At 39.5% G+C, this 23,806-nt stretch overlaps 1 protein-coding gene across 5 annotated transcripts in view; it reads left to right on the top strand.

Annotated features, from left to right (window-relative positions):
* The window catches only part of BMPR1B (bone morphogenetic protein receptor type 1B), a 234,388-nt gene that overhangs the window by 175,239 nt on the left and 35,343 nt on the right, over positions 1 to 23,806 (top strand). Inside the window, exon 1 of one of the 5 annotated variants that reach the window (XM_032109040.1) lies at positions 18,632 to 18,699. The exons of the other annotated variants lie outside the window; for them this stretch is intronic. The gene's annotated coding sequence lies outside the window, so the exon portion shown is untranslated. Of the gene's footprint in view, positions 1 to 18,631; positions 18,700 to 23,806 lie in introns of those variants that run through there. 5 annotated transcript variants of the gene reach the window in all.

Raw genomic sequence — 23,806 nt, 5'->3', positions numbered from 1 at the left:
CAGTTTCTCTTCAAAACAATTTTACCCTGAGATCCTTAGCAATTCTTCAGCTGTTGTTTTCCATTTTTTTTTTAAACTTCTTGGAGATAACAGTCTGGGACAGGGGGTTGGACCCATATGACCTGTAAGATCTTTAAGGTCCCTTACAATTCAAACCATTTTATGATTCTAGGATTCCAGACTGTCACCAAGATTGATGCTACAACTGATCTAACCTCTATTCATATTCTGATGTGAATACTGTAAGGGGAACAGTATTGTTGGAATCTTGGAATTCCTATGTCGGAATGATCTTGATAAGAGCTCTGAAGAGGATAGGTCTTTTGGCTTGGTAACAGTAATACAGTCACCATAATACCATAATACATGTTTTATGAGCATTACTTTGAAACGTTTTGGGTTTAGGTTATTTTCTTTATTGTTCATTAGGCCAAGTTAGAATTTCAATGTTATGCAATTAAAAAGTGAGAGTACATTAAAAGAATTTTGATGTACTAAAAATTAGGAGGTTTAGATTCAGTTTTTGAATGAGTTGAATTTGGATTTTGAGGTAAATTTGTAAAGAGTGACAGTAAGTCTGCAGAGAAGTTTGAATTGTCTAGGCTCTCCCTCCCTGAAGGCACTGTACCTAAACAATATCTGACACCCATTTGTCTAATGATTTTTTAAACCTTTGAGAGGAAATGTTTATTCTTGCACCTCTGTAGACAGTCTGTTTCCATTCTTCGTCAGGCTTTCAAAGAAAACTTGATCTTCTGGATGTCTGAGATCTCAGTGTTCAAATTTCATCCTTTGTTTCTCATCGTGTGCAAGTGCACATGGAGCAGGGGTACATTTCATCTGTCTTTGCAGAGGCCTTTTACTTATTTCAGAGCTGTTACCATGTGGGTCTTGTCTCTAGACTGAACAAATCTCATAAGTGTAATCTGTCCTCATAACTAATTGTTTTAAAATTGGTGAAGGTACTTTTTGTGATGTTCTGGATTTGTTTTTCACAAGTTTTTGTCCCCTAGGAGCGATGCTGTCCAAAGCACAACACTGCTCTTAAAGTGAATTTCGTGCCCTGAGCAGGAGGCTTGTTTATCCTTTCTTACACAGAATAGTCTTTTGATATCTCCTGATACTGTAACTGCTTTCTCATAAATTATTACACTAATGACTTACATTAAGTCAGTGACCTCCTGTCTGATGCTGCAGATTATTGACTAACCAGTTGTTCTCATGTTGCATTTGTGCACCAAATTATGACATTTCATTCTCTGGACTTGTCCTGACTTGAATTTGTGGTGTGTCAGAAACGTCTCATATGGATTTGTCATCAGTGCACGTTGTTCCTGTTGTTAGTAATTGCTATTTTTACAGATGGTTTGTGAGCAGGTTGAAATTACAGACTATAGTAGTACCGGCAGCTGTACATGAAAATACATCCTCAGTGCTGCCAGGGGAGGGAGCTGGAGCTGCAGGTGGCAGGTGGGAGTGGGGATGGGGAGAAACTGTCCCACTGTGTCTTCTGCTAGGGGATTAGGAAAAATATGTATGGGAGGCTGGGACCACTGCTGCTCTTGCTCTGGTTGGTTTCTCTGCCCCCATTCCCATGTGAATAGTTCCAGCAAGCCTGGATTTCTGTGGCTCACATGTAGGCTTTCATGCAAGGGGGCTAGTGACTGACTGCTTGCCCCATCAGTGGGCTGCTTCACTCCTGAAGAAGTTCCCTGCAGACCTCTATTGCTGAAAGAGCAGTCCCCTTGCGGGGGAAACATGAGTGAATGGTTTTGTAAAAGGCAGGGTGTGCTTGGCTGGGGAAGGAAAACTATTGATTGGCAAGGAGACTTGGTGGTTTATCCAAACCTCAACTTCAACTAAAACTGCTCAAAACATGGAACAAGTGTTAACTGCTGCAGTGATGCCTCCCCATCCTCACGGTAAGCATAAAGTGATGCATTATTTGCTGTCTCATTTACAGCTAGTTCAGTTGCTGGAGGTGGGAGCTTGAACTATAAAACCCTGTGATGAGTGTGAAGGACACCTTTGCATCAAGACAGTCCATCCTAAATATTTGATAAGGTTATTTTTCATTTATCTGTGAACTATGCAGTGCTCAGCTGTGGGCAGAGAACAGCTCCACTTGCAGAGGCTGATGTTGCACCCCTGCAGCAGCGGCAGCTGCTCTTCGCTGTGCATTCCTGGAGTCAGGTGCTGCTGCCACATCCGTGTTATGCTCAGGGAGGTACTTCCCCACCGGCATGGAGGCAGCCTAGCTATCTTACAGGATGTGGAGGGAGATCAGTGCTGTGGCTGCTTCCTGTCATCTGCAATTCCCCATGTCAGTATTCTTGCTAACCTTTTCAAATAATACCAAGAATATATGATTGACATCTGAAACAACACATTTGTTCTTAGCAGCAAAGACTAGACCCAGAGTAACTTATTGTAAAGCTCTGTTTCCACCAGACAGCGATCTATATTGAAGCTTATTAAAGTCATGTGTTCAATTTTTTCATAATTGCCCCCATTCAAACTACGGCAGGCAGCCAATAAAGCACTAAGTGGAAGTTTCTGTCAGTCCACCTGTCTTTGTGTAGCTAACGAAGTGTGCCGGTTTTTGTCTTGTAGACGCTACACAATTCACTGTCAGAGGAACTTGTTATATATAGACTTAAAATAAATTAGTTCTAGACAAGGCCAAAGCCATTCAACTAGACCTCTTTGTATAGCAAGTCATGTATTTATTATACAGAGTGACACATTAATACTTTGTTTGGGTGGAGAGCTTATTCTTAAACAAGAGCAGGCAATTCTGGTTCTTGGCCATATCCATCTGTTACGTGTCATAATTAAAGAGGACAACATCCTGTGTAGCATGGGTTTCATCAAGGGCACCCACCAATCTGGATTATGGGCTCTGCTACTTTCATTGATGGGTTAGTTGGAAGCTCTTTAGGGGAAGAGCAAGGGTGGCCATGTTTTCAGGCCCTTGTCATCTGCTAAAGCCCAATTTTCTGGTTTCCTTTTGCTACACTTTAGACCATAGGAAAACATCAACAATTGCCTCACATCAGCCTCCTTGGAGAAGTGAGAAATTAATTTTACAGTCTTCTAGGAAGTAAAAGGGAGGTTTAAGTTTTCCACTCCTGATCGCTACGAACAACAGCTATGCAGCTTATCAAACCTGTAATTAATTCACAGTTAGAAGAGCCTCTAGGATAGAAACTTGACTGCAGGAGAAGCAACATTAACAAAGCAAAGGGAAAAAATAAATCTCCTGTTTTCTATCAGAGCAATTAATCTTGAAAATTTTCTTTGCCTGTGAGGAGATTGGCAAAGACAGCTGTTGCTTCATCCTGGAAAATGGCCCAAAAAAGGTCTGCATAAAAAGATCTTGCAGTGATTTCATTATAAGCAGTAAGTTTAGCAGCAGCTCTCTGGATTTTCCTTTATTCTGCTGTAAAATTCAGGTGTGCTGGCGCATGTTCATAGAAGGAAATGAGCAAGCCAGCAACTTGGCTTGCTGGCCATTAGCAGTGAAATGCTTCTGGATGAGCTAAGACGATTGTTCCGGTTGAGTGATCTCAGAGTAAGGCTGACACCTTCATTTTGGTGATATCCAAACTGTCAGCACATGTTTTCCTTGTCCAGCCAGTTTGTGAGCAGCAACGTACGGTGTCTGGTCAAGCCTGAAGGGGAATAAAACGTAGCCTGCCTTGGATAAACTTTAGCCTGCCCCGATTGCTCTTACAGAGAACCTCTTTTATGAACTGCTCTCCTGGAGGCCTTTTTCTGATTCGTTTTCCCTGTTCACCTTCCTCAGAAAGATTATGTTAACACAAGCTTCTCCCTGCAGACTCTTGCCTCTTTTAGACCTTTTGATTAAGAAACTTCAGCAAATCTCAAATTTTTAAAGAATTCATATACCAGGATGCAACTCATTTTCCTTTTATGTATTGCTAGCTCTATTTTTGTTGCTGGGAAACTTGGGAAAGAGAAGAGAGGGAAGGAAGGAAGTTGAGGAGGTTGCCAGTGGTTATATTTTTGCAGTGGGTTAATTCTTGCTAGGACGGGGGTGTATGGCTCATGTCAGGTGACTGGGCATCTGCCTGATGGGTTTTCTGGTTCTAGATGTTTTTGCAGGCTGGATTAACTTCTGTGACCTGTCTTTTCAGGGTGAACATAAATGTGATTCAGACAATGCTAGACCTAATCAGGATTAGCTCCTTTGTTATTTTGCCTACAAGGATGACTGAGGTGACAGTTTACTGTTTGATAGATAGGACAAAACACTGCAGGGTAAATTTACACACAATTAAATCCAGCTGCTTTTCTGAGCAATGCAGAAACTTGTCTTTTATTCCGGTCTGCAGTGTGCACATTCATGCAGCATGCAGAAGAGAATGGGATATAATCTCCCATCTTTGCCCATGCAAAGACATTCATGCTCCTGTGGAATATCTGGGTCTCAATATATGCACGTTAATTGCGTTGAATGGTTGGAAAAATCCTAATATCTTGATGACCTGTTAAATAGTAGAGTCTTCTAAAATTAAACACTAGTATTTCTTCAGTCTCTCCAGGACCCGGAGAATGGGCTTCCCTACAAAACAGTGTAAAAGGGCCTTAGCAATGTATCTCATTGTAATTGGACAAGCATTATTTGTCTAGGGTTTTTCATACAGCTGTACTATTGGGCTCTTTCATCACAATAATGCTTCCTAAGATCGCTGTGTTGTTTTATACCTTCTGAAGGAAATGCCAGAGCTTTTGAGTTTCATTTTCAGCACCTCCCACAATATCTCTCACTCTTTTCTATACACTGAATGTGTCTGCTCTCAAATATGTCCATCAGCATCTATTCAGTATATGAGAAACAGCACTGGACTTGAAGGCTGCACTTCTGTCAGCACTTAGAAGACTGAGATGAGAACTGGAGTATCATTTTAAAAGATACAGTGGAGACATGCAGAGCAGTTTAAAGCCCAAGTGGTTAGACTCAGAAGTTTCTCACCCCAAATTGTCATTGGTTCAAACATTTTTAAAATCATTAAATAATAGATGGTATTTGTTGGACAAAATCCCAGCAAAGGGCAGCATTCTGTCTTCATATGAAAGTAATCCCAGTGTATTGTGAGAAACAAAAGGCAGTGTTTTGACTGAGAGGATTTCAGCCCTCCATCTCTTCCTTCTGTTAATGAATAAAGGCAAACTTCTGGGAGACAGAAAGGTGGTATTGGAGAAAGAATTAAATAGGTGGTTTACCTCTGCTCTGTAGAGCGTGGAAGTAAATCCCATTGTGAAACACTTGAAACTAACCCCCAACATAAAAATTTGAATCAGTTTTCAGGTTATAACTTCAATTTAAAGTTGTGTGAATGAAGATTAATATCTGAGCTGGTGAATAAAGAGGGGTTTTCTTTGTAGGTGTTTTTTGGCAAAGTTTAACTCTGATTCTAGTAAGATTTTCTTCAGCCTTCTCATATTATTCTGTGGGGAACAACATTCATACTGTCTTATCCTAGCAGCATATACTACTGCAAAGTACAGATCTCTATGGAGAATGAGGCCCGTTGCATGAGTTGGTCCCACTTTCAGGGGCAAATATTTATGAAAAATAATATATTACACCACTCAAAGTATACCTGTAGATTCCCTTGGCAGCACTACTCACTGCGGTCGGTAGCAATTACTTAAGATTTGCTCTGTAGATTTTATGTGTTCTCTACCTAAATATTTGTTCTGTTCTAACAGCAAAATATCCTACAGAATGTTGCTCATGACTGACATTTTGACCACTAAGTGTTGAAAGACAGGGTAAAAAAGGCTGGGCATCTGATACATTCTGATCTTAAAAAGGTATTTAATACCCTGAAAATGTTACTGAAAAATGTATTTCTGTTGGTTTAAGTAATGACCCTGCCAGGTGGGCTGAAAGCAGAGGAGACAGAGAAGGAGTGACGAGTGGTTGTTAACAGTAGTGTGCTATGTGAAGCATGCTGAAGTTACCCTTAAAAGTCCAAACTGGGGATGAGGCTTGCTGCCAGAACTGGAGAGCTTTTCTTAAGGCTGCCCTGTAGCCTAGTAGAGACTTATGCATCAGGACTGCCATTTAATTCGTGCTAAATTTGTCTAATATTTGATGCTGAAGCTTACAGTTGTTTTACTAGCAAGTGCAATTTGTAGCCATATTGTACAGAGAGCCACGCAGGGTTTGAAAGGCATCTTTAAACCTTCTTCAATACTAAACTCAAGCAGCCCTGTGCTAATAGAAGTGGAGCTGTGGTGGAAATGAAAATGAGCTGCCCTAAGAAGTTTGCATGGTGTATGAAACAGTGCACGCTGCAACACAGTGGTGGGAGAGGAGACTCGGTCCTTAGCCAGCCTTGTTCCTTCATCCCACCTGTATTTTGTGTTAGTTATTTCCTTCTCTCTTCCTTACTGTCTCTTAATAAATAAATGGAAAGACACACTATCAGCCTTCACACAGTAGAACGTTTTGAAAAGGTTTGAGTGATTGACTGTGAGGTTTGCTACTGAAGAAGAGCTACTAGACAATTCCCTTCCTCTCAAAATGCCACTTTTCTGTGATTCCGTGGGAAATATGCGGTGTGTCCTGCATACTTTTTGTCTGGCAGGGCTGGCCCCAGCTGTGGCTGAAACCCTTGTTTCACCTCTGGGATTTAATCATCAGTGTGAAACTGCAGCCTCCTTACATATTAAAAAAAGAAACAGAGTGTGGTTTGCATTAAGCCCTATTAAAACCTGGAATTACTTCTAAATGAATCATTGATATCCTTGTGAGACCAAACCTCTGAGGTAAATTTGTGGAATGGGTATTTCCCGAACTTCTGCTGCCTACTGTGACAGTCTTGAATACCGAGAGGATGGTGGAATGCTGACTTGTGTTGGCTAGGACCCAGCAGATCACTTTATTTACACACCTAAATAGGGCTTTTGTGAATTTTTATCGTAAGTGTAGATATTTGACTGTCTCAATATGTCACATGACTTCCTGTAAATTTTCTCAATGCTAACTCTCCAGCATTTCCAGTTTTGGGAGAAAATACACTTTACTTGGCTTTTTCTTGCATTTCTTTTCAGTCTAATATGTGACCTTAGCATCCTATTAAAATGTGTAGATAGAATAGGAAATTCCCAATATTTGTTTTCATCATTATTCTTAATTTTTCTCCTAGAAAACTGGAAATTGATATGATGGATAGAGCTGATTGAAAAGCTAAGACAATTAAAAAGCATAAGAAAATAAACACTGGCAGAAAAATGTTTGGATTTAGGCCCAAAATACTCACAAATTTGAGTTACACTTGACTAATAGTTTCAACTAAATAAGAGCAGGATTTTTGAAAATGTGAATACGACTTGTTCTCAGTAAAATGTAAATACTTTTCTTTCAAAATAACATTTCCATGTAAACATTGACCTAGCTCTAAGCAACAAACCCCAAAATACAATGATTTCAAGCAGGAGTAAATAATCTAGAAAAGAAACTAAATCCTGTGGTCTGAACAATATGCATTCAAAATGACATTTACAGGTTGGCTGGAACTGGAGGAAGTTTCCATAACTCATTTAAGCTTATTTCCAGTTTTTATTTTTAGTAGTCTCCAAACGTGGAAATTCCTTACACAATCATTCTGAAGATTTGGCACCTCTGTTTTACTAAAAAAAAAACCCAAAAAAACCCAAACAAAAAACCCCCCAAAATACTGACACAGAGAAAGAACATCCAGGGAGAATTATTACAGAGGTGAGAGTGAAAGCGAGAGAGAGAAAGTACACAGCCTGCATGTGAAACCAGATCCACCCACATTTTAACTGAGAGATTTTCAAGGTTCATTCATACTTCCATACAAGCTTTTCCTCAGGAATATCTTCTCCTCTCACTCGTATGGTGGCATTATTGGTGACACTGGGCTCTTCAGGGGTAATGCACTTGCTGTGCTGCTTTTTGAAGCTGTTTTCAAGTTAAACAAAGCATCTCCCATGCCAGAAATGCAGATCACTCAGTGGCTTTCCTCAAACAGAAACTCCCAGGCGTCTCCTTCCATGAGCGCCCTGCAGGAGCGGGAAACACTTGCCTTATAAACAAACATGGCCCAGGGAGGCTGGCCTGCCGGCTTGCAAAAATAACGTACGCCGAGGCAGGGTAAATAGTTTACATCTCCTTCAGCCTCTGGGTTGTGTCACAGAGCTGCTGGTTGAAAGGAGAAAATCTACTGCAGCCTGAAACACGTGTCTTTGGAAAGGGAGGTTGGAGAAGTTGTGCTTTAGATAGCTTTTTGTGGAGAAAAAAAGATTTTCACCGATGTCCTGGCAAAAGAGCATCACTGCGTCTGATTTTGGAGTGAGGCATCAAAACAGTACTCGGGGTTGAAGTGTTTCAGACACTGTGTCCTGTTTTTCTTTGCAAGGCAGGAAAATATTTGCTTCTAATTTGTATCTGTAATTAACAGGAAGTGCAAAAAATGAAGAGTGTATGCAAACCCTGGGAGTACAGTGTGTCACCTCTCCTTTACTGCCTAAATGTAGGCTGTCTGCCCATAGGCAAAGAAGAGCAAAAGGTGTGTTGGAGATGTTTAGATATTTTGGAAGGATGGGTCCAGAAAATGATTCTTTATCATTGTGTCCATGTCATGTGGGAGGAAACTTTGGTGGCTGGGTTTGGACGGCTTAAATAGGAGAGAACACCTGCCCTAATTCCACCAGCTGCCAGTTTTTCTTTCTTTACAACTTAAATCGGATCTGCAAGGATTATTTAGGTTCCAATTTCCATAATTTGTTTTTATTTAACAATAATATCTACACCTTAGGGAGGTCCCAGCACATGTGATTTGGGACTAGAAGATGAAGAGATCCCTCAACCAATGGGCTACAAAATTAGGAGTGGAGAAACACCTGCACATCCCTGCTGGCAGAGGAATTTTGATAGGAGTGTTTCTTTTGGCAAGAACTGCTCCCTAGCTGGTGTTCCAGTGGAAGTGGAGTCCTTCGCCGATACCCTAATTGCTGCAGGGTGGGTTGAGAAGTTCATAAGCAGGGCTAATAGCTTGAGCACATTGTCCTCGATCTCTTCTCCTTGGATGAACCCCTGGACACCTTTTGTTGAGATGAAGCTGAGTGTCAGCCTGTTGAAATCTTAAGTCTGGCTTTACTGAGGAAAGGTTGGCCCCCACCTGTCAGACAGCCCTGTGATGTCATCTGGAGGAATTTGGCGATCCTCTGCTGAGGGAAGTGGGCAGGGGTATTGAGCTGGCTTTATCCTGGAAAAGGGTGGAAGTGACAGAAAGGAGACACCAGTGGGATGATCTGTGTCTGCTGTAGGGCAAATAAAACAACAGTCGACATACAGGAAAACTGAAATTCTTTGAGGATGGGGAGAAGATATTTCTAATACAAATTTTCTAATGCCTCTGCTCTATAACAGATTCTTCCCCATTCCCTCCTCATCTCTGAAATGGGTGGTTTTTTGGTTATTTTTCAGTGTAGTGTGCTTTTTTCCCCTTGTTCACATATTTTTGTTTGAAAGCTCTCTAAAAGAAGTGTACAAAAGAATTAGAATCTGTTTTACTGAACTTTTTTGAACTTCTGTAAGTAATGCAACATACAGATGGAGTAACATGATTATGCTGGTTTCTTGTAAGCACGTCTGAAAAGCATGGGTTTTTTCACCTTTAATTTGGCAGTATTTTGAACTATTCTAATACAATGATCTATATAAAGTACATCTGTTCCTTGCTAGAAGTGTGCTGAGCCTCATTTTGCCATGATTGTTATGGGCAGAAACTGAATTTACCTTTGGCAGAAGCAAATACTCCTGAGAGTGCTAAGGAGGAGAAACTTTGCAGGGAAAGGAAAAAGTGGTCTTAAAACACTTGATTAATATTATTGCTGAATCTGAAGCCATTTTATATTAGTGAAGGGAAACAGAAATATGATGCTAGAATACTGTTGTTCCTTTCTGAATGGGTGTGAGGTTTTTAAGTCAAGGGTTTTGACTTCTTCCCAAGGTTCCCTAGTATTTCATGGGTTACAGAACAATGAATGTGAAATCCAGAAGGGATCCTGTTAATCTATTACAGCGCATGCTGGTCTTTGTTTCACCTTAGTTTTTCATATCACAACTCAATTTATTTTCAGTGGGAACCAACATATAGGCAAGAAGCAGGGGAATTACTTCACTACATAAAATTTTTAATTGACTTTCTCTAACTGACAGAGAAAGGAAGAGGAATTCTCTGCAGGTGACAGCTTGCCTTGAAATGCTAAACCCATTGCAGGTGACAGCAAAACTAAAAATGCTTGCAGTAAAGCTGGAATTTCATTCTATAGCTTCAGGATTTTTAAAGTGCTGAAAATTTTAGATTTTGCCCTGTACTAAAGGTGTACAAACAGTCTGGAGAAATCACTGATTCTTTTCTGAAATGCAGCGAGCTTTGAATGGATTTGAGTCTTCTCAATTTGATAACTCACATTGACAGTGCTGTTGAGAATAGAACCGAAGAAATAGGGTTGTTTCTATCCTGAGTGCATCACCAGCTGAAACTGCAGCCAGCAGGATGTAAAATAAATTATAAAGTTCTAATTCTGTTGTTTTGGTATTTAACTCTTCCTCTTTTCGATACTTTTTCACCTTCTTTAAATGTAGCTTCTTAGGTTTGTTGATTTATTACAATTATTTTTATATAAGAAATTCTGTTGCTGAGTAAGAAAAGTATGTAGTTGATGGTACAAGAAAACGTTCTTTTTTTCCTCCTAGAGCATATTCTGGACTTTTCTGAACATAAATTTATTAACCTTATTCTTTCAAGTAGCAAATCAAAGGTTCACTGTTGCTTGTTTTCAGATTAGGTGGCTGACATTTAGTGAAGAAGTCATGTAGAGCCTACCAACACTTCATCTCTAGGCTTGATGTGAGCTTCATGTTTTTCTCATGTATGGAGTCGAGGTTTTAAACTCCAGTTCTAAGCCAACCTCCAAGAATATGCTAGCAGAGAATACCCATGACATTTCCTCCCCAGTAATACTCCCTCTGACTTCTCTTGGTACAACCCAGCAGCTGGAATGCGCGCCTTGGGCTCAGCTCCTGAAGAGGCTCCTACAGCCGTGTCTCACTATCAATTTGGCAAACATTAGTCATAGCTGCAGCTCAATTTCCGATCGGCATTCCTGGGTTTGTGCCATGTGTGTTCCATGTCACTTCTGTCGGTGAAAAAAGTAGGTATTTGCAATGTGGGGACCTGCAGTATTCCAAAGAACTGGTTTTTGGGTAAGATTAGTTAACTTTGGTGTATTTTATAGAAGAAAATGGCTAAGTCTGACATATTTTCTGATGTCACGCATATTTAAGTGTTTACGTTGATTTTCTGCTGAATGTATTGCTAAATTTTTAAAATGTGTTTCCTTGAGCATGGTGGTAAGTTAGGGAGGAAAATGTGAATTCTGTGTTGGTATAAATCAACTGCCCTTTTTGGAAGGGTTTTTCTACTGTCTGGACATACAGATCAGTCTGGTTCTTTAACTCACCGAGACTGAACTTCTGTCCACCAGCTTCAGTCCAAGGGGAAGCTACTTTGGAAAGGAAGGTAGTGTAGAAATAGAAATTATTGCATGTAGAAAAGCGTGAATGTCTATAACCATCACATTCACCCTTAAAAACTGTCTTTACCCTTTTCCTTCTTCCTCTGACTGTAGCTCAGTGATAATGGTTGTTTTATCTGGTATGGTCCCTACCCAGGAAAGACTTCAGAAAATCATTCCTCTACTGAAAAGTTGGGTAGGGAATTGATTTAGCAGTGGTGCATTAAAATAACAGCAATAAGAAATACAAGCTGAGGGGGAGTAATTTCAGATGACTGTATGGGTAAATAATAATCCCTGTGCTTATTTACAGAATATCCTAATACTTTTCCTTATTTCTTAGTTAAGGTTAATCGAACCAGTAGTCAGGATGTGTAGCGTGGAAACAACCTCTTATTTGTCAGACGTGACCACCAACACATTCTTGAAGAATTCTGCTATTTTATGGAAGAAAGCTGACTTTTTGTATTCTTTTACCCTATATTTGGCATCTATTTCCTTACATATTCTGATGGAAAATGTTGCACAATTCATGCATTTAGGTATGTTAACAGTATTTATAGTGAGTTACAGTGCATTACACTAATGAAGAAGTTTAATTTTACATCTTTACCTAGCTGTAAAATAAACTATTTTATACAAATGAAAAGTTGAAAGCTTGGGAAAATATTTTTCTTTCTCTGTGAAACTACACAGCATCTCAGCTTGAAACACATATTTGCTGTAGGCCCCTGTTCTTATGACTTGGAGTATTTTTAGAGATTGACTGGAGCTGAAAGAAATGAAACTTAGCTGGATGACAGTTTCCATCTCTTTAAAATAGATAAAAGAAGAAAAGGGAAAGAAAAATTTATATTTTAAATTCATATTGGTGAGCATAGCCACCTTCTTTTCCGTGAGGCCTCTACAAGACCCACACTGTTGTACTTTGTTGGCATTAGTTGTAACTTCTGTTTGACTTTTGCTGAAGTCAGGGTTTCTAATTCAATTTTAATGGTTAATTGAAAAAATAAATAAATACATTAAAAAAAAAAAAAACCTGAGAAAGATTAAAGGTTTAAAACACTGTGGAGGAAGTAGGTTGAGAAAAAAATGAGAAAAAAGGGTTATTTGAAGTACAGAATAATAAAATATGGGAAACATTGTTTTATTGTCATTATTTTATGATTATGATTATGGCTTATTTTATAATTAAATATGTGTGACCAAAATGTTACACCATGGCCTTGTGTTCATTGTGCACATGAGAAGAATGGTTACGAGCACCACAACTTTCATACTTACATTGCTTATATTGACATTATCATATTGAATAAGTAGCACTATTTTCTGTTTTCAAATGATTTCATTTCCACAGGATTTGTTCAGTGCAGCTAAGTCTGTGTTCCCTCAATTTAGAGCCCTAACTGGTTAATTATTTATTAATACATGTTGTGTTTAGATAGAATATGTATCTTATATACATAATATATAAGCAGGATACTGGTTTGTTTCTATTTTTCGAAATATCCCAGCTAGATGGAATTAAACTGGTAGAAAGACCATGGAGGCACGGCTTCCCTTCCCCCAGTGCTTTTGCCTGCATTTTCTTTTCGTGGTGTCCATATTTCTGGCTATCTCTCTTGGGTGTTTGTACTTTGAACAGCAGGCAAAAGAATCACTGGAAAGTACAGCACTGTTTGGTCTGCTGTTATTCCTGTGAACTAACAACTCACAGTACAACTGGTTTTATCATTTCAGGATTGTTATTAGTGTGTGGGGTTAGGATAGGCAGATATCCTCTGGCTGCACTTCTGTTCTGTATTGTGTTATCCTCTGCTGTATTTCAAGTCTCAGGCCATTCAGGATACTCTCGATGGAGCTGGGGACAGAGGAATGTCTGCAGATGGCATTCTTCTGTCAGTCTTTTACTAAAAATTACCATCTGCAAACCAGAAATGCTTCTAAAAGAATGTAGTTGTTCACATCAGTGATTTGCATATGGGCAAGGTGCATCATGGAGCATCTGGGATAAGGTGCCATAGGTATTCATCACTTTGGGAAGAGGACACACTTTTGGTTTCAGCATGCCACAGCCTCACTCTTGTGTTATGCTACTTTGCAGGGTGCTTGAATGCAGCCTAGCTCTTTTCTTGGCTCCACAATGAAGCTAGGTGATGGCATGTTCAAATTTTTTAATTATTGTAGTGGCAAAGGCTTTCATGTTAACAGAGTATGTGTGATGTTGCTGAAGGCAAAATGATTTGTCTAGGGAACAGTAAAAGGCCATTTAAGGAGTGTGAAGAATTGCAGGTCCTGGAAAACACCTGCTTTAGGAGTACTGTCCTCTTAATTCACTTGGGCTTGCCTGATTGCTGGGAGGAGTCACTCACAGAAATCTATGAAATCCTGTTGGGAGAGTGATCTCTTTATTTATTGGAACAGACCCTCTCTCTTAATCCATGTCATAGTCTTTAGGACATTACTACCATATGATGAAACTGAATATTTTTATTGAATCTATTGTGTAGTGCCAGTGGACCTGAGAAGGAGAAATGATACTGGAGAGAACATAAAAGGAGTTTCTTTTCTTTTTAGATGGGCGTAGGAGAGCTCAATATTACCAGAAAAACTGCTTTGAACAATGCTGATAAAGAGGAGGTTTAATGAGGCTGGGGCTGTTTGCGGAAAATTAGTCCGCATTAGGGTATTATTCCTTCAGGGAGCGTTTATAATGCCAGCAGGAATGTGGGGAGGGGGGGTGGATCAGATTCCGGCACAACCTTGCAAGCTTTCAGCTGCCGATGCACGGTGCACCTGCGTGTTCCCCGTCTGACCTCAGAGCTGGCTCGAAAATCTCTGGCATCTGGAAGTGTGAGGAAAGATCAGGTTTTTCATTTTTTTTTGGGGGAGGGGGGGGGGATGAAAAATCCATCTTTTTTTTTAATGCTTAGAAGGCCTTGTATTTTATATCTTTTTAAAGGATGCTGGAAACTATTTTGTGGGTATGCTTTTTAGTGGTTTGAGGTTGGGTTTTTTCTTTTAGTTTTTTTAAGCTAGTATCTTAAAGATCTCATAGTGATATGTCCAAATAGATGAATAATATTCAGTTAAAAAAGCTGGTTAGTTGGCAAGACTCAAGAAATTAATTTCATTCTCTTTTGCTTATCTCAGGAAGAATGTTCTCCTTAGCAAGTGCAGATTCGAACATGACAGCTTAGGCATTTATCTCATTTGGGGAGGTCTGGAGTAGCATCTCATTTTCAAACTGTAGTGATGTGGAGATAAAATGTAAATACTGCTGTACGAAAATTGCCACTTCATAACCTTGTACTTCATCACTGGTGGCTGCGGTAGGAACTTGAAAATTGTAAGTGCATGTAATTTACATGGCTTGGATTTAACTGTTTTGTAATTACACTTTGATTTATATTTTTTTATCAGACATGGTGGGGTGGTTAAGCTGTGCTGCTTATGAACTTCCCTGTGAGTAATTTCATGTTTTAATGTTGTGCTTATTAAATGCACAGATTTTCTCTTTTGGAGTTTAAAAGTTGTTCGATTTGGCATCTGTAGCTTATTTCTTGCAGTCTACTTAATTGAATAGCTTCTCTGTTTATCTTAAAATGCAGATAAATGGCTTTCAGCGCAGTGTTTATAGCTTAATAGTTCCTGAAATGAGAGTCAACATTATCTCCTAGACTCTACTAGTCATAACTAATGATCCCTCTGCTTACACTGTTGAGCAAGCCAGGAGACACTGAACTCTGCAGAGAGCAAGGGCCCTGTGCAGTGGGAGGATAGTTTGTATGTGATGGCGCCTGGTAGACAAGGCTTTCATGGCTCAGTAGTGTTAATTGGGAACCAAAATTTGTCCTTGGCCACCTCTAACCTCCAGCCTCCTATTACTGAACTGTTCTACGAGAATGGATACAAACCTGAGAGGGAGTTGACAGCGCACAGTGTTCTCGCTTCCCTCGTCATTTAAGGTAAATAATATCAGATTGCTCTTATATTTGCTTCAGTTTTGCCCATCAGAGCACATTGTGCAACACAAAGTCTTCGCAGAAATGGGCTATATTTTAATGTTCCAAACATCACTGGCAGGCAGCCTAAAAAAGGCATTGTGTTGAGGCCTGGAAGAGAACGAGAAAATAATTAGGCAGCTGGCAATTACTGTATTTTGTTCTAGGCCTTTTTATATTACATTTGAATTTATTAATGAAAGAAAGATGATTTTTTGTATCTTCCTGACCTTTGGCTTAGTTGTGAATGGAGAGTGGTAGGCTTTCCTTTGTAATAGGGTTAAGTGCATGCTCTGGGAAGAGAGAAGGGAAAGAAAGAAAAGTGAAGTAGATTTACCACCCATCAGTAATGCTCTATTATTATTATTACCTTGGGAACAAAAGTTCCTTGTTTATCCATCAAATTTAAATAATATGGGGAGCAACAATGCCTCATGGTGTTAAGGGTTAATATTCTTCTATATTCTGTCAGCTTGTCAATATGACTTTTTCCTGAGTTTTTTTAACTTGCAGGAAGAGTATTTATTGGAAATTGCAGATGTAGGTCTTGTGAGGTAGATATCACCCTTGAACTATTTCAGCCAGCACAGTGTTCTGTTTTCAAACAGGCAATCTAGCAGGAAGCTATTGCTGGTTTTTGGTGAAGTTCAGCTAGTGATATACAAAACAGTCTGTGTCCCTAATTCCTATGTCTCCACAGCCATCTAGTCCACTGTTTTGAGAGCTAATTAAATGTAAACATTTAGGTGGGTGACTGGTTGTAAAAAGAACTCTATGTGAAAGTTGCTGCTACTTAAAGACACTTATATCAGTCTTGTTTATGCTCCAGCTTCCATGTTTTTCATTGTTTTTCTGAGTTTTCACGTTCTCTTAGAAGTAGGTTTTGAGCTTTGTGTTGGCAGGGGAACAGCAGACTGGTACAGAGCACAGTCTGGGTAGCACCGCATGTGGTGCAAAGGGCACAGTGTACAAAGAAAGCAAATTCAAAACACTACTTACAACTCTGGAGATGTTTTTGTTGGACATTGCCATGAATGAGCTCCAGGAGACACAAGGCAGAATGAGCAGGATGCCCTCAGTGGGTTGAAGAGGAGGAACGTGATTGCTGCCAGGAGCACTAAGCAGTTTCTAGCAGGACCATGGTTCAGCATTGTGTTGGCAGAAATTTAGACATCCTCTATCTTTTTCACGTGGTACATGTGGTCTTGATAGAGTTACAGGCAGTTCTGTAAAGTAGGGTGCATCAGGAACAGACCAAAGAGTATGGAGGAGGAAAAATTTAGCCTTTGCCTCTGCTAGTATCAAATAGCTTTAAAAATGTGTGTGTAAGGCTCAAAAAAAGGAGTTAAGTATTTGAAAAGAAAAGACATGCAAATTTTTTGAAAGAGGAAATTGAAAGCAGCTTTTTTACTTTGTTGTTATGTTGTATAAAGTTTTGTTTCCTGCTTTTTACTCTGTGATATAATCAAATATCTAGATATCCTTGTTTCACTCAGCATCCTGAAGAGTTAGCTCTTCTATAAGAAACCAGTTAAAAGTTCGTATAGTTCCAGATTCGTTATGAGCATTTTCTCATAGGAATAAAGCTCCTATTTCTTTGGAAATAATCCCATTGGTAAACAGCAGCTGCAATAAACCTTCCACCAAGAAATTCGATATGTAATTCTGAATGTGCAGATATCTCTTTTTTTCATTACCAGTTTCCAAATGTGGAATTAGATTAGGGAATGATGGAGCAGAAACTGAAGTATCATTTTGTAGAGAAGAGCATTTCAGTACCAATGCCATTGAGCATGTTGTGACTGCAGTATCTGATGTTTGCAGCTTAATATGAGGAAGAAACATTAGTAACAGCATCTATTGGTCGTCTCTGACAGTTCCATGCTACCATGGAAATGATAGATGTTATGGGAAGGAGGTGTGGTGTATTATGACAATGTTACCTGGAATAAATCCCAATTACTGGATTACGTTTCCTTGCATTAAAGTTAAAAATTAACTAAATTATTTCAAGTATCTGAAATAATAATCTGTGTGGTTTTGTTTTTAAATAATACTGGTTTGTTTTATTTAAATATACGCAGGTCATAATTACAGAGAATTTTTAACAGTGGTTAGTCAACTTGTACAGCAAATACCAGGATCATAAATTACTCTCAGTGGTTACGTACTCTACCTTGGAATGAAATTCTTGCTATTCTTCCATGATGGGACCAAATTTTAATGCTGTTTGATGCTGTTTTATCAAGTTTCCTATCCTTTTTTTGCTTTGTTTGGGTTTGTTTTTTCCTGTTTGTTTATTTTTGTTTGTTTGTGTTTTGTTGGGTTTTTTGTTGTTGTTGTTTCTTGGTTTTGTTTTTTGTTTGTTTTAGTTTTGTGGGGGTGTTTTGTGTTTTTTTTGTGATGTGCTATGATAAAGCCAATGTATCCTGGTAGCAATGTCATGACCTCTTTGCTGTCTTTTTCTCTGAAAAAAAAAATCCCAAATTGCTGGTTTCATGCCATTTCTTTTCATAGTCTGTTCTCAATTGGCATTTTTTGTACCAGGGGAAGCCTAAAACCCATTGAAACCTCCTTGTGATTGCTCTTATTGGCAAATACCTATTGAATTGGGTAAATGAGGGCCAGGCCATTGTGGTTTATCCTGTATCACAAGTAGTCACACTTTAAAGGGAGGTGAGGAGCAGAAGGCTCCAACTTCAGCGTGCATTTTATATACTGACCTTGGAAGGCATTGCCAACCATCTGGAAAGAGTTAGAAATTCTGTTTTGCTCAGGATCTTTGTTTGATTTGCAATTCCAGGATTTTCTTTTTCTTTCACCTTTTTACTGTCACATCCTATGTAGCCTGAATACTCCTTTGCGCCTGGCTGAAATAATATTGTTTGCCAGCTTACAATCAAAGCGAGCACGGAGGAAAACAGCTGAGCCGTATTAAGCAGAGGCAGTCTGGACTACATTTCTTCACTGCTGAATAACACGCCACAGGTGCAGGATTAGCCTGGCCTACGGTGCTGTGTTTGCTTAGCAGAGCCACCCTCTGCCTCCTCACATGACTCTCATCCTCGGGGAATCTGGCAGCGATGTAGCGAGCGCGCGGAAACTCGGTGTAAGTAGAAGGCTTTAGCTTTTCAGCTCACAAAGCACTTGTGCTTTCCCCCCCTCATCCTTCCCTTTTTCTTCTTTTTACTTTCTTTTATTTTCTTTTTATTTTTTTTTTTTTTTTTAAAGCCTGGTTTGAGCAGAGCACTAAAGAGACTGGGAAAAAAAAGTAAAACAGTGAAGTTCAGTGGGTTCTTCAGAAAGGTCAGAGAGGGACTGAAGGAAAAGCAGTGTTACTGGTGTGCTGGCAAGATGTGGGGCAGCAGGGAGCCAGCTGCTCGTGATGCACAGGGTCTTGTGTTTGCAGCTTTGGTTCCTGCAGGGACACACACACACACACACACTGGAGATTTCCTATTCATTTGCTCAGACTGGGGGTCAGAGTTTGTACGGTGTCAGGAGACTGATGCAAACCTTTAGGTGCACTTTAGTTGGTTTAGATTTAAGGAGAAGGGTGGTAGATTATCGAGAAAATACTGCAGATAAAAGATTTCCTGTTTTCCTTTTTGGTGAGAATTGAGGTAAAAAGAGATTTTTGGAAGAGCTAGTACCTGGAAATCAGCCTGATATTAAACTTAAAAAGATGTTTCACTTTTTCTCTTTTATATGAACCTTTGGATTTGAAGTTAATTTAAAAATAAATGTTTTGGCAGTACTAGGCTAATTTTGGTGCCAGGTTTACATTGTGGGCATAAATTTCAGAGGTGGGACTGGTTTTAGCCTTAGTGATAGTCACCCTTTTGTCTAACTTTAGAGGTAGTTTGGTGACATATAGTGCATGTGTATGTCAGTAACGCTTATTAAAATGCTGCATCTGTTCTGTACCTTTCAAATACTAGTTAATTGGAAAAGTAGCCAAATAATAAAAAAAAAATGTACTTTTTCTCCTACTCATTGCTGTTCATATCTGGCTGGGCGCTGGAAAAAAAAAACATTTTACATTTGACCAGAATTGTAGAGAAATCTGTAGAGAATGAAAGAAAGGTGGTCATGAATCTCTTGAAAACTTCTGGACAAGGAGAAAAGCACATGGGATACAAGTTTGCGAGGGTGTTTGCAGTTCACATTTCTTAGGCTTCGAGGTTGTGTATGAAGTGTAGTTGTGAGGATATATCTGTATGACGTTGGAAAAAAGCAAAGCAAGTAAAGCCAGTGGGGCTGAGGACTGGTTCCTCCTCTTCCAGAGGCCTGAGTGGGCAGGCAGGCATGGAAGCCTGTCAGTGGGCACTGGTTGATGGGCTGGGGGCAGTGGCAGTGGCATGGGCAGCATACAGCCCCTTCCTGCCCAGACACAAACTCTGGAGCATTCAGACAGGGAAATGCTTTTAGGCTTCTGGAAAACCATAGCGCTTATGTCTGTGGTCAAAATTCATTGCTGTTGTTCCGTGCATGCAATTAATTTTGGTTTGCAGTAGAGATGCTTTCCTCCCCCTCTAAATGGATTTGTTTGTTTTCTGTCAAAGTGAGTAAGTCAATGACACTTTCTGTTGCATTCGGCCGTGTTTGCAGAAGATAAGGTTTGTCCCTCAGCCCTCGTTTATGAACACAAAGATCTTCTTCATCGCTTATGGTTTCCACACATGCATTTCAAATCCCTGCACAGCGTGTGTGGTGAGGCCAACAGTAGCAGCGGTCAGTTCAATGCAGTCCCTGCCTTGGCAGCCTAACAGGGCAGGAATTTATACTGTCACTTGTTCAGTTTCATAAAACTCTGCCGGTGACCTGTCAGGGTGGCATTTGCCTCCAGGCAGAAAAAATTCTTGCAGATCCTTTGAGCACTTCTTTCAGCAACAGTTAGTTACTGAGAGTGTCGTAAACACGTGGGATTTTGGGAAGCAGATGGCATTAATCCATGAACATTACCAAAATATACTAGTTATTTTTTCAGACACCAAATAATCTGTCCTCTTGGAAGATAGACAGGCACTTGAGGAAAAGTTGGAATGAGAACTGATAGGAAGCATCATCATCGCCATGATTTGGGAAGCAAGATAAGCTAATCAATAAACCGAGTTTAAAGGAAGTTATATATGTATGGGCACGGAATTTTGAAAAAAAAAACCATTAAAAATATAGCATGCTTATACCATAACAACTATATGACAGGTCTCTTTTTGTGCATATCTACACTATTTAATTTATTCTTACGAGAAGAAAAAAGGGAATAATACCAATGTAGCAGACATTAGAAAGGAGTTGGTAATTTATGAAGTAGGTTGCTCTTTAGGCTGAGCTGGGGTTATGTCACGTTTACTCCTGAACAGACAAACCCAGTCAGTCTGAAGGGCACTAGCACCTCTGAATAGCATTGGCATTGGTTTCTGCAAGCATGGCATGTGCACATGCTAATTATATTTTAAAATCTAGGTGCAGTCTTTGATCTTGGGGTGAGAATGGGTGGCTGATATTTTTATCTTCCAGGCACTATTTTTGTCTCAACTGCATGGTGCTCTTGTGTTTCGTCTCTTTTGGAAAGGGAGCAGGAGTGACAGTGATTTATTAAACATATCTAAGAGAGCCATGAGGTCAAAGCTGTCTCTTGCTCTTCCTTTTAAAGTCCATTGTCTGAATGCCTCAATCTCAATATCATCTGAAATGATAATAAGTAAAAATCTGCAGCTTGCCCAGTGCAATCTTTGCTGCCTTCCTAAAGATCAGATAGCAAAGCATGGATTAGTAGCAATGGTATCACACTGCATTGCTTCCCATCTGTGTGTTCTTTCCCCTGTTTCTGCTGTTCAGGAGAGTTTTCAAGATCACTTGTAGTGACATTTGTATAATCTCCTAGTGGTCACATTCGGTGTTTGCTGCTTGGAACTGCAAATGTGTGTGGTGATTTGCAGCTTAGAAACAGAAATAACTACCTTAGGACCTTAACAGCAATCTTCCTGTATTTTTTAAAAATAAATATTTTTTAAATGTAGAGTGTGGCACAGACTCTACTGTTTGTTAATATCCAAATTGCCTGTTTGACATCTTTGTACCTTAACTTTCATCCTCTGTTTTGAGCACAATTTAACTTTAGTGAGTCTATGTTGACTACTCCTGATGACTTTTTTGTCGTCCGTCCATGCTGACAGAGATGGCCTCCAGAATGAGGTGCTCCATCATTCTCCTTTCACAAAATATTCTGACGTGGAAGGGATCCTCAAGGATCACCAAGTCCAACTCCTGAATGAATGGCCCATATGGGGACCAAACCCACCACCTTGGTGTTATTACTGTACTCTAACCAAGTGAGCTGATCTCAGCGATTAAGGTCAGGCTGACTGGCCAGTAGGTCCCTGGGTCCTCCTTCCTGCCCTGTTTGAAAACTGGAGTGAGATTTGCTTTTTTCTGGTTCTCATGCACCTCTCTGGATTGCCACAACCTTTCAAAGATAGTAATGAGTAGACTCATTCTGGTGTGTGCCAGCTCTCTCAGCACTCATGGATGCATCCTATTAGGGCCCATGGACTTAGGGATGTCACATTTGCCTAGGTGTTTTCTAACCCAATTCCATTTAGGGAATATCTTCCTTAAAGCATTCCTTCTGGGTCAGAGATTCCTGAGGGATAGTCTTGACACTAAAGACAGGTGCGAAGAAGGCATTCAGTATCTCTGCCTTCTCTGTGTCCAGAAGAATCAGTCATTCTCCCACTGGACTTTGGATCTTACCTTAGTATTTATGAAGTATTTGCATTTAATTGTTCAATTTGATTACCTGCAATACTAACACATGCACCAAGCAGTAGTGCTTTTACACAAATACTTGCAGAATGTTTGTTCCTTTTGAATTGTACAACAACACACTATTCGGAATAGTGGTAGCTCCAACACATTTACCTTTGCTGTGTAAAATATGGCTCTTGAAAAGGGATTAAAAATAAAGAAAGAAAGTTAATACCTTGATGAGAATTATGTGAACTACCTGCTCATTCATCTTTGTAAATACTAAAAGCTCACATTTTAAAAGCTTTTATTTTGTCATAGAACATTTACAGATTGAGCCAAAGGATTGTAGAAGGTAGAATTAAGCGAGATATTTGACATAGCTGGGAAAACTATTTATTAACAGGGAATTACAGTGGATAGGGGTAGACTTTCCTGAGTCCAAACTGACAGGATAAAACACTTTGCATGCACTTTCCTTTGGAAATTTTAAAGTTGCCTTTCTTTTCTGCTTTTTTTACATTGTGTTGGTATGTTGTCTCATGCTATGAAAAATGTGCCAACCAATTCCCATTTTCTTCCAAATGAAAAATATGTCAAAGATGAACTGTGGACATCAGAAATGAGAGGAAAATGGAGACAGCAAATTACATGTGCATTTTCCATGGGCTATGATGCCAAAGAAGCCTTTGTGATTTAAAGTTGTGAGTGGTATGGAATGGGTGTTAGTTTGGCGGGTCTTTTCTCAGTGGCTTTGTCACAGCTTTACATTACATGTTGAACTTTTTAGCTAATAATTCTGAAAAATAAAGACATAGTTTGAAGTGTTGCTGGGTGCATGTAGCTATGTTGGCACTCAGTGGCTATTCTGTGAATATGAACAGGAACAGTTTTTAAGAAAACTGCCTCGACGGGTTGTTTAAATGTACATTTTATTTTAAATCTTATTTTCATCATGAATAGAAGCAAAAGTGCCCCAAATTTTGAAATATACAGATGAGAAGGAGCAACTTGCAGATTCTCTGTATTTTGGTGTACAGAAAATCCAGGGCAGGTGGGAAATGGTGCAAATCATACATAGGCCCCACAATGTTACAGTTGTTTTGGTATTTCAGTTTATTGCAGTGGATGTATATCAAGGTACAGCTATTTTCAAACACAGATTGATACCAGTCTCAGTTTGGGCTCACTAGTGCAATGTAGTCACACACTGAATAGCAAAGCATGTTGTTTTCGTTTTTTCTGGTGTATTAATGCCAGATTTTGTTTACTGTGGTTTTGGATCAAAAATATGAAGGTCTCAGCATCTGATACTTCCTTGAGCTTTATGGTAGCCTTGAATATCCAGCAGAGGGAAACTGTCATGGTCCAGTTTTCCTTCTCTGTTACATAATTATCACCACTAAAGAAGTGTTTTACTGTTACCTCTTGACTATTTTATACAGTAGATCAGGCTGAGTTAA

Source organism: Corvus moneduloides, chromosome 5 (genome assembly GCF_009650955.1).
Source record: "Corvus moneduloides isolate bCorMon1 chromosome 5, bCorMon1.pri, whole genome shotgun sequence".
NCBI classification, from domain to species: Eukaryota; Metazoa; Chordata; class Aves; order Passeriformes; family Corvidae; genus Corvus; species Corvus moneduloides.
This window is presented reverse-complemented; position numbering and strand designations above follow the sequence as displayed.